This window comes from Palaemon carinicauda, chromosome 25 (assembly GCF_036898095.1).
Source record: "Palaemon carinicauda isolate YSFRI2023 chromosome 25, ASM3689809v2, whole genome shotgun sequence".
Taxonomy (NCBI): domain Eukaryota; kingdom Metazoa; phylum Arthropoda; class Malacostraca; order Decapoda; family Palaemonidae; genus Palaemon; species Palaemon carinicauda.
Genome location: NC_090749.1, coordinates 83,010,159 through 83,021,136, shown reverse-complemented (window position 1 = coordinate 83,021,136; position 10,978 = coordinate 83,010,159).

The following is a 10,978-nucleotide window of genomic DNA, read 5'->3' as shown; positions in this document are numbered from 1 at the left end:
AGAGGCCATGGCAGTTCTTCTAACCCTGAAACGTCTTGCTCTTCCCAAGAAACAACACCTTCGTCTGGTCCTCGACAGCGAAGTGGTGGTCCGCTGCCTCAACAGAGGCGGGTCAAAGTCAGGGCCTCTGAACCATGTTCTAGTAGCCATATTCTCCCTAGCAGCCTTGAACCGTTGGCATCTTTCAGCTGTCCACCTGGCGGGAGTCCGGAATGTAGTGGCAGACGCCCTGTCCCGGACCTCCCCTCTAGAATCGGAATGGTCACTCGATCTAAAGTAATTTCGGTGGATTCTCTCTCAGGTTCCCGGTCTCCAAGTGGACCTCTTCGCCACGGAATCCAACCACAAATTGAGAGTATATGTGGCTCCCAATCTAGACCCTCAGGCTTACGCCACAGACGCCATGTCACAGAATTGGGACACCTGGGAAAAGAATTATCTCTTTCCCCCGGTGAATCTTTTGCTGAAAGTTCTAGACAAACTGAGATCCTTCAAGGGACAAGTAGCCTTGGTCGCACCCAACTGGCCCAAGAGCAACTGGTATCCTCTCCTGCGAGAGTTGAGACTATACCCTCACCCGATACCCAATCCGGTTCTGTCTCAGATAGTACAAACACGCGTTGTGTACGCTTTCTCAAACATTCAGAGCGCCCTAACTTTATGGACTTTATGAAGTTTGCGGCTATGCATGGTGCCAATATTGATCCTCAAAACACCTTGTTCCTAGAATCGGATAAACGGGATTCCACCATCCGCCAGTATGACTCTGCAGTTAAAAAGTTGGCAAAATTTTTAATAGACTCAGACGTGAACTGTATGAACTTGAACCTTACAGTCACTTTCTTTAGATCTTTATTAGAATCAGGTCTGGCAGCCAATACTATCACCACTATTAAATCGGCTCTGAAAAAGATCTTCCTAGTGGGTTTTAACATAGACTTAACCGACTCTTTGTTAGCTTCAATTCCGAAAGCTTGTGCCAGACTGAAACCGGTTACTCGTCCTACTCCGGTGACCTGGTTCCTTAATGACGTACTCAGATTGGCTTCTGATACCATTAACAGTTCTTGTGATTACATTCCCCTTCTCAGGAAAACACTTTTCCTGGTGAGCTTGGCTTCCGGGGCAAGAATTTCTGAATTGGCAGCCTTGTCGAGAGACCCGGGTCATATTGACTTCCTGCCTTCGGGAGAGGTCCTTCTTTCTCCTAACAAATTCTTTTTGGCTAAGAACGAAGACCCTCAAAACAGATGGTCTTCCTGGAAAATTGTTCCCCTCACGCAAGATCCGTCTCTGTGCCCTGTTACTACTCTTAGGTCTTATTTATCCCGGACCTCCTCTAACTCCTCGGGGCCTCTATTCGTTAGAGAACAAGGCGGTACCATTACTATTAAAGGGATCAGGCAACAAATCTTGTATTTTATTAAACAAGCTAACCCTGACTCTTTTCCTCTTGCACATGATATCAGGGCGGTTGCTACCTCGGTGAACTTCTTTCACCACAAGAATTTTACAGACCTTTCCAGGTATACAGGGTGGAAATCACCGTCAGTGTTCAAGAAACACTACCTTAAACATTTGGAAGCCCTAAAATTTTCTACAGTAGCCGCAGGGAGCGTAGTTACTCCCAAGTAACTCACAGGTTAATGCCTTGACTCTTTATCTCTCCCTCTTACCTGCCTCATTTATACCCTATTGTATTCGTTGGTCTCGCACCTGAATACTGTTATTATATTTGTAAATTTTATACTCCTGAGTATCTGTATATATTATCACTCACGGCATTATTATACCTACCTTATTGGATTTATATCCATATTTAAGATACCCTTATAATTGTTTTTTGGTACTCATCTCTGATTAAAAGCATCCTGTATTTCCCTTACGCTTATGTTTTTTCCTTTATTTTGCAAGTTTGGTGACATTTTCTCTTGTATAGATTCACTGGGCGGCACAGGTTCGAGCCCAGAAAAGGGATTTTGACGTAGGAAAAATCTATTTCTGGGCGAGGGACCTGTGCCGCCCAGTGAACCCTCCCAGCTCCTCTCCCTTGGAGTCCCCAAACTTTGGGTGCTAAGGAGTTGGGTTCTGAGCGGATGCATTGTTAGTAGTACCGAGTGAGGTTGAACGGCTCTCCTCTATTGGGGTTTCTGTCGTGGATGAATCTAAATAGTGCGGGACCTCTGGATTATACGCCCAATTTTATGCCGACACCAATAGGTGAGCGAGCTAGTTAACCTAGCACTCCTTTACATTTTTTCTCTGGTATATTTAGCAGTAAATTACCTAAGAATAAGTGCTAAATGGAGCTTATTCACTGGGCGGCACAGGTCCCTCGCCCAGAAATAGATTTTTCCTACGTCAAAATCCCTTTTTGATTGAAAAATGTAAAAGAAAATGAAGACTAACATCGTCCCATTTCTGTGGTATAAAAGGACTACTAAATCATGAAACAATCTGTGTAAGCATATAATTTAGGTTTTGCTTATGTAAAGATGTTTTTGGGCTCAGGCCATGTCGTCCTGATGGAAGGTTCCTTTTAGTAGCTTCCTAGGGTATATTTGACTACAGTGATATTCCCAGACAATTAACTAAAGGTCTCCAGAATTCTAACTTCTGGCGCGAATATGCTTAAAGTTTCCGTTTAGGATATCGCATAATATCAGGGGACGTATTCTTGACACGCCACATAGCAATCTGCACCCCACATAGCGTGTACGCTTTGAGGGGGGAAAAGTGGCAAAATAAAAGAGGAGCCGTTAAAAAATTCTCCTCCATTACTGTTTGAGTACCCAGATGGCGCCATAATCGTCGGCCATCTTTATTCCTTTGTAGCGTTAAGCCAGTACTTTTAGATACAGTAATATCGGGAGGGACCCTGCCAAGGCCTTTCGTAGAAAGGAGGGGGGGATCCATCAGGACGACATGGCTATCTCACCCAAAATTAGAAGCTCAGGCCATGTCGTTCTGATGGAAGTTTACCAGAGCATTAATGTATCGTGGATTTCCCAGTTGTGCGTTTCGACTTCAAGACAATCTTTCCATAGTCCTATAGACCTAAGAGACCTATGACATTACCGTTATATGTCATTTCTGGTAATCATATACTATGTTAGTGCTTCCTGCCCACTACAGGGAAGAGTAAAACTAGACTCGGAAAAAGTCTCGAAGTTGCATATTTTATATAACCTACCCAGCATTCAAAAGAGACATGCAGGTCTCACTGTATGTCATTAGCCAAAGTTTGTATCAAGTATTGGAACAAGTTACCTCTATCTAGAAATATTTGTATAAATGTAGGAAAAAAATTATTACTTTTTCAATATTAATCTTACCCGATGATCATGTAGCTGTCAACTCTGTTGCCCGACAGAAATCTACGGTCGGGATACGCCAGCGATCGCTATACAGGTGGGGGTGTACACAACAGCGCCATCTGTGAGTAGGTACTCAAGTACTTCTTGTCAACAAGAACTCAATTTTTCCTCTGTCGTGCCACCGGCAAGACCTACTAATACGCCGTCCCTAACTGGATTTGTTTTCACAACTTTTTGGTGAAGTACATTATTCCAGTTTTGAGCTTTCGCTATGCAGGGGTTTTATCTTCATTTCAAAACTTGAACTCGTTTTGGATAGATTTAATTATGGTGACGAAGAGAGTATGGACTCTCTTTCACTTTTAAATGGCCGACCCTTCCCTTAGACGGAAGTGTTGGTGTCGAAGAGAGTATAGACTCTCTTTCTCTTTTTATGACCGACCCTTCCCTTAGACGGAAGTGTGTTTAGGTTTTTGGTAATTTTGCTTAACAAAGTTATAGATTTAGTTTATATCTCTCCGCCATTTATAGGCCTCTTCGATTAACTTTCCATTTATTATAAACTTATAAAACTTAATTTTTATGTTTGTTTATATGCGACCTTTCCTAATAGTAGGCGGTCCTTACTTGGAACCGAAGTTAATTAACATTGAGCCCGTCATATCGTATTTCCTGTTAAGAATTTATGCTATTTTAATTTTAATGTTTTTGAAAGAATTTCTTTGATAGTCTCGTACTGTTTTCAAAGATGAACTAACGTTTAGTTTAGTCTCCGCAGTTGTTGACGTTCAGAACGTTCAACATGCGCTCTATCGTTACGATAGAGAGAGAGTATTTCACGGTTTCACGTTGCAGTAAGAGTAAACCGATTCTAGCGTTTCGTTCATTCTTTCTTAGCTTAAATGGTTTTATTTCTAATAAAGGAACTTTTTATTTGGGAAACCTTTCAGTTTTTTTCCTTTAACAAATAATATGTTTTAACGATATATAATTGGGCTCATCTCTCAGGTTCTAAGTCAAGAGAGAGAGAGAGAGAGATAGAGACGGAGGGAGAGAGAGGAGGATAAACGTTTCGTTCAAGCGGGTAACGTTGTTCTCGTTTTTTACTCTTCTCCCTAGTCGCTATAGGGGAAGAAGGTAAAACGTTTCTAGAGTTTTATTCTTGTTCCCAGGCTTTATGCGGTGAGAGATTTTAAACGTAGTTTATTTGATCTAGTGTTTAGTCTCTTTTCCAGCCACTGAATTCTTTATCTTTCATTATGTTTTTCTGTTACATTGTAAAACTGTTTTCGCAATTACTACCTTTTAATGAAGGATAGGATTGCGTGTTTCAGGTACAAATCACTTAAAGTTTCGAGTTCAGTGAAATAAGTGCAAACAGAAAATCAAAAGTGATAAAGTGATATGCGCAAAGTGTTACAGTGTTGCGTTCGAGGGTTCGTTTGTTCGTGCCAGTTGTTCACCTTGTCCGATATCTCTTACAAGCTCCCAAGCCCAGGGGAGAAGTAATGTCGAAGGACTTATGGGTTCCACAGGTCTTGATCGACGAACAGACATTTCCCTCCGTGGTTTCGGGTGTATCTACACACGTTGCCGACGTGATCACCCCACCCACACAAAGACGAGAGAGCCCATTTATTCCTCGTCTGCGGAAGAGGTTTCTCGCAGAAATTTATGGACCAAATCTTGCAGCTTTTAAGTGCAAGTCGGTCCCTTCCGCGCAAGTCCAACGGCCTAGGTGTAGCCACTGGGTCAGTTCGGACTCGCTCCAGTCATCCGACGACTGCACACCTCCCAAGAGAGGCAAGGTGGTACCGCAACAGGCAGTAACTCCGTCTGTTGCCGCACCAGCTGTTTTAGACCCTCAGTCACAACGGACAGTAGCTCCGTTTGTTGTTGTCTTTCATAGACCCTAGTGGTCCATGCTGCAGACTATACAGTCTCAGCTTGCTCCTTCATGCAGGAGTATCGTGCTGGAAGGTTGACAATGCACCTGTTAACCTACAACCCGCCGAGGTTGTGCACTCAGCAGATACTGCGGCTGCCTGCTCCCACACTCCACCTGTGAGAGCTCCACCTCCGATGCGCAGTCCACCCTGCCAGACGCATGTTCTTGCTGCACCATCCGTTGACATGCGTGAGCTACCGCATCAGCAGTGGGAAGGTGCTGTAGAGCTGCCGGGTTCCAGCTCTATGCGGCATTCTCCGCAACCCATGCGGCATGCTCCGCATACCATACAGCATGCTCCGCATACCATTCAGCATGCTCCGCAACCCACCGCAGCCCCTCCCACGCACCAGCACTCTGCTTTTGTTGTTGCCAGCTCCCACACTCCGACTGCGGAGAAGGTTGACGATGCACCCGTGGGCCTACACCTCCCACGGTTGTGCGCCCGGCATGGCTTCCTGCTCTCACACTCTTGTTGTGAGAGCTCCTCCACCCATGCACAGTCAACCCTGCCAGATGTATGATGACTCCCACACACAGAGCACTCCGTTGCCGTGCGTGAGCTACCACAAGCTGCCGTGTTTTGACACGGTGTGTCAGCCTCCGCAACACACTGTGGTTACCGCCACTCGCCCGCAGCTAACTAGTCAGTCAGGAGTTGAGGCTTCCCCACACAACTTTGGTTGTTGCCAACTCACAGACTGTCAAACAGTTACATGACGTTGCCTTCTGGTCTGCTACTTATACACCAGTGCTGTATGTCCTCACGCTCCTGTTGTGGTTGACAGTTCAGTTTTTGACAGTTCACAGACTGTCAAGCAGTTTCATAACGTTGCCTTCTGGTCTGCTGCTTTTGCACCAGTGAAACCCTCACTGAGAGAACCTAGCTTTTCTTGGATATGGTTCCTGTAGATGAGAAAGTGCTGTTCTCCCTCCTTCTGATATTCCCTTGAGGACTCTGTCATTTGGAGAGGAGCCTTAAGCTGCTTAGCCTCCTATGGACTTTAATTTAAGCATAACATGCTTCCAGGGAGGGTAAATGGTTCCGCTTCAGTCGCTAACCCCGTCTGTTGCCACACCTGCTCCCATAGACCTTGGGCTTTGTTGCAAGACATGCAGTCCAAGCTTAGTCCTTGATAGAGGATTTTTTACGAAGAAGAACCTTCTTGCCAACGACCTTCCTACCGGTTGGTTGTACGCCCTGTTGACGCTGAGGTATCCTACTCACGTCCGCCAGTTGAGATGGTTCCTCCACCGGTGCGACCCAGTGTGGGTTGCCAGTCGCACGTTGACGTTAAGCTACTCTTGGAGGTGGTTGTGGACGTTCAGTGTGTCACTGGGTAGACGTTCAACAACCAGCAGAGGTGACTTGTTGTGACGCAGTGCGGCAACCTCAGCAACCCGATAAGGGGTTGTCTGTACTACCCAGACAGTCTAGACAGTTTCGGGTTGTCGCTGTACTTCCTCGCATCCCCATGGTTGACAGTTCACAGACTGTGCAGCAGTACCATGATCTTGTGTCCGGCTCCGTCACACATCCACCAGTGCGACCGGATTCAGCGAGTCAGACGTTGCCCACTCCGTTGCCGTTTCCTCATCAGTTTCGGATGAGGAACCCTCTGATGAGGACATGGCTGAACAAGAAGATGAATCCCCAGCCCTGCTATCCATCCAGAAGATGCTGAAGAAGGAATACGGCCCTGTCAGGCTGTGGATGAGTCTGGTTAGGACACTGTCATCCGTGGTTCAATTGGTGTCACTTGGAAGACTACACCTCCGTCCTCTTCGGTTTCATCTAGCTCTTCACTGGAAAAGGACAAGACGCTAGGAGCGGTCTCGATCCTGGTTTCCGGAAGATAAGTCTGGTCTAACCTGAGGAAAGGACTTTATCAACCTTTTATAGGGTCTTCCCCTGACTGTTCGGACTCCCAACCACGTTCTCTTCTCAGACGCATCGGACGTAGGCTGGGGTGCGACCTTAGGCGGTAGGGAATGCTCGGGATTATGGAACTCGAGTCAAAGGACAATGCATTTTAACTGCAAGAAGCTTCTGGCAGTACGTCTGACCTGGAAAAGCTTCAGGTCTCTCCTTCAAGTCAAAGTAATGGAGGTCAACACGGACAACTCCCTGCTTTGATGTTCATCTCCTAGCAAGGAGGGACCTACTCTCTGACATGGTGCGAGTTCGCTAGTGACCTCCTCTCCTGTTCAACAGGTCTAGACTTTTCACTAGTAACAAATTTCTTCCAAGGCAACTTGAATGTCTTAGCAGTTTGTCTCAGTAGGAAGGGACAATAATTCCAACATATTGGACCCTCCACAGAGATGTATGCAAGAGACTTTGGGTCACCTGGGGCCAGCCAACCATAGATCTCTTCGCAACCTCGATGTCCAAGAGGCTCTCAATACTTTGCTCACCTATCCCGGACCCAGCAGTGGTTCTTTTAGATGCCTTTCTACTAGATTAGTCTCATCTAGATCTATATGCATTCCCTCCGTTCTAGATTGTCAACAAGGTACTGCAGAAGTTCGCCTCTCACGATGGGACAAAGTTGACACTAGTTGCTTCCCTCTGGCCCGCGAGAGAATAACTTACCGAGGTACTTCGATGGCTAGTAGACGTTCCCAGAACTCTTCCCCTAAGGGTGGACCTGCTACGTCTGCCACGCGTAAGAAAGTACTCCAAGGCCTCCACGCTCTTCGTCTCACTGCCTTCAGAGTATCGAAAGACTCTCGAGTACTAGAGGTTTTTTTTTTCGAAGGAGGCAACCAGAGCGATTGTTAGAGCAAGGAGAACATCCACCCTTAGAGTCTACCAATCGAAGTGGGAAATCTTCCTAAACTGGTGCAAGTCAGTATCCGTATCCTCGACCAGTACCTCTGTAACTCAAATAGCTGACTTCCTCTTATATCTGAGGAAAGAGCGATCTCTTTCAGCTCCCACTTTCAAGGGTTACAGAAGCATGTTGGCATCAGTCTTCCGTCACAGAGGCTTAGATCTTTCCAACAATAAAGATCTACAGGACCTCCTTAAGTCTTTTGAGACCACGAAGGAGCGTCGTTTGGTTACACCTGGTTGGAATTTAGACGTGGTTCTAAGATTCCTTATGTTAGACAGGTTCGAACCACTTCAATCAGCCTCCCTGAAAGATCTCACCTTTAAGACTCTTTTCCTGATATGCTTAACCACAGCTAAAAGAGTCAGTGAGATTCATGCCTTCAGCAAGAACATCGGATTTTCATCCGAAACGGCTACATGTTCTACATCTTGGTTTTCTAGCCAAACACGAGTTGCCTTCTCGGCCTTGACCAATATCGTTCGTTATTCCAAACTTATCGTATGGTTGGAAATGAACTAGAAAGAGTATTATGTCCTGTAAGAGCTCTTAAGTTCTATTTTAAAAACCTTTACGAGGCCCGTCTGAAGCTTTATGGTGTTCAGTTAAGAATTCATCTTTGCCTATGTCAGAGAATTCTTTATCCTATTATTTTCAGACTGTTAATACGAGAAGCTCATTCCCTTCTGAATGAGGAAGACCAAGCTTGGCTGAAGGTAAGGACACACGAAGTTAGAGCTATCACAACTTCCGTGACCTTTTAATAAAATAGATCTCTGCAAAATATTTTCGACGCAACCTTTTGGAAAAGCTAATCAGTGTTCGCGTCTTTTATCTTAAGAATGTCCAGTCTCTTTACGAGAACTGCTACACTCTGGGACCATTCGTAGCAACGAGTGCAGTAGTGGTGGGGGCTCCACCACTACAATTCCCTAATTCCAGAACCTTTTTAATCTTTCTCTTGAAATATTTCTGGGTTGTCCGGAAGGCTAAGAAGCCTTCCGCATCCTGGTTGATTTGGCGGGTGGTCAAATTCTTTCTTGAGAAGCGCCTAGATTAGAGGTTGTGATGAGGTCCTTTAGTATGGGTTGCAGCCCTTCATACTTCAGCACCTAGGAGTCGCTCAGCATCCTAAGAGGATCGCTAGGCTCAGTAAGGAAGACGTACTTAAAAAGGCAGAGTAATGGTTCAAGTCGACTTCCTTACCAGGTACTTATTTATTTTATGTTTGTTATTTTGAATAACGGCTAAAATAAGATACGGGATACTTAGCTTCTTTGTTAACATGTATGCTGGTCTCCACCCACCACCCTGGGTGTGAATCAGCTACATGATCATCGGGTAAGATTAATATTGAAAAATGTTATTTTCATTAGTAAAATAAATTTTTGAATATACTTACCCGATGATCATGAATTTAAGGACCCGCCCTTCCTCCCCATAGAGAACCAGTGGACCGAGGAGAAAATTGAGTTCTTGTTGACAAGAAGTACTTGAGTACCTACTCACAGATGGCGCTGTTGTGTACACCCCCACCTGTATAGCGATCGCTGGCGTATCCCGACCGTAGATTTCTGTCGGGCAACAGAGTTGACAGCTACATGATCATCGGGTAAGTATATTCAAAAATTTATTTTACTAATGAAAATAACATTTTGTTCAATTACATCATGTAGAATAAAGGGTGTAAATAAATGCTCACACATAGATTTTATTATAAATGTTTAGGGCGAAATAAGATGCACAAAACAGTTAATCATTTATTGTTAAACAATAAATAAGGTTCAACATACATTTACCATAATGTAAAAAATGCAAATGAAAAAATCATTTCAATAACATGGACATGATAAATTAGGTCATAATGCTTGTTTTATCTGAAAAATAAAACTTTGCCACTTCACATGAAAAATTTTCCATAAATTTTACTGTCTTTCTGAGAATTTATCTATTTACACTTGTGTAATAAACACATGGCACTAATGTTCAATCAATGTTATATCACCTTAGTATATTAGAATAGTCCATAATGTCATATTGATGACATTTCACTACCATGTTGCACTATAAAGTGCCAACATGCACACCCTTCAGAATTACCGTCCCACATAATTCACTGTTCCTCGCAGCACTAAGCGACAGGTTTTAACACACTACCTGCCGCTACCATGAAACGCTTGAGCTCCTGCACTTGCTTCGCATAGTGTTTAAAGAACACCCTGGATGACTTCCATCCAGTAAACGAGCGAAGACTCTCGAAGTCCATCAGCTGGAAGAAATTTAGCTAAGAAGCAATCTTTCTAGGATCATGACCTGCGGGTGTACTGTCAGGATCCGCTCTGCGAATAAAGTAGGTGATCTTCGGCCTTAGTTGTTTTAGTGATAGGTTTGAACCCGACATTTCCCCTTTAAAGAGCTGTCCTCCCCTGAAGACTGAAGTTCTGCGAAGATAGACCTTTAGACTCTCCACTGGACACAGCGAGACATCTTCCTTCACAGAGCAGATTCTCCAGGGACCCCACCTCTTAGTGGGTAGCTGATTTTTGGCGAGAAACGATGGGTCGGGAAAGAGGTTTAGCTCACCTGTTTCAGCAAACTGGATATGGCCTTCTTCCCTAGACAAGGCCACTATCTCACTAACTCTAGCCCCTGAGGCTAAAGCAAACAAGAAAATAACTTTCTGAGTCAAATCTTTCAAAGAGCAAGCCTCATTGTCCAAACTTGAGGCAAAATGTAGCGCCGTATCAAGAGACCACGAGATGGGCCTTGACACAGGCCTTAGGTATTTTGTTAAAGATTTCATTAGACAAGTCTATCTGGAACACATACAGTAGAGGTCTTGTTAAGGCAGATTTACACGTGGTTATCGTGTTGGC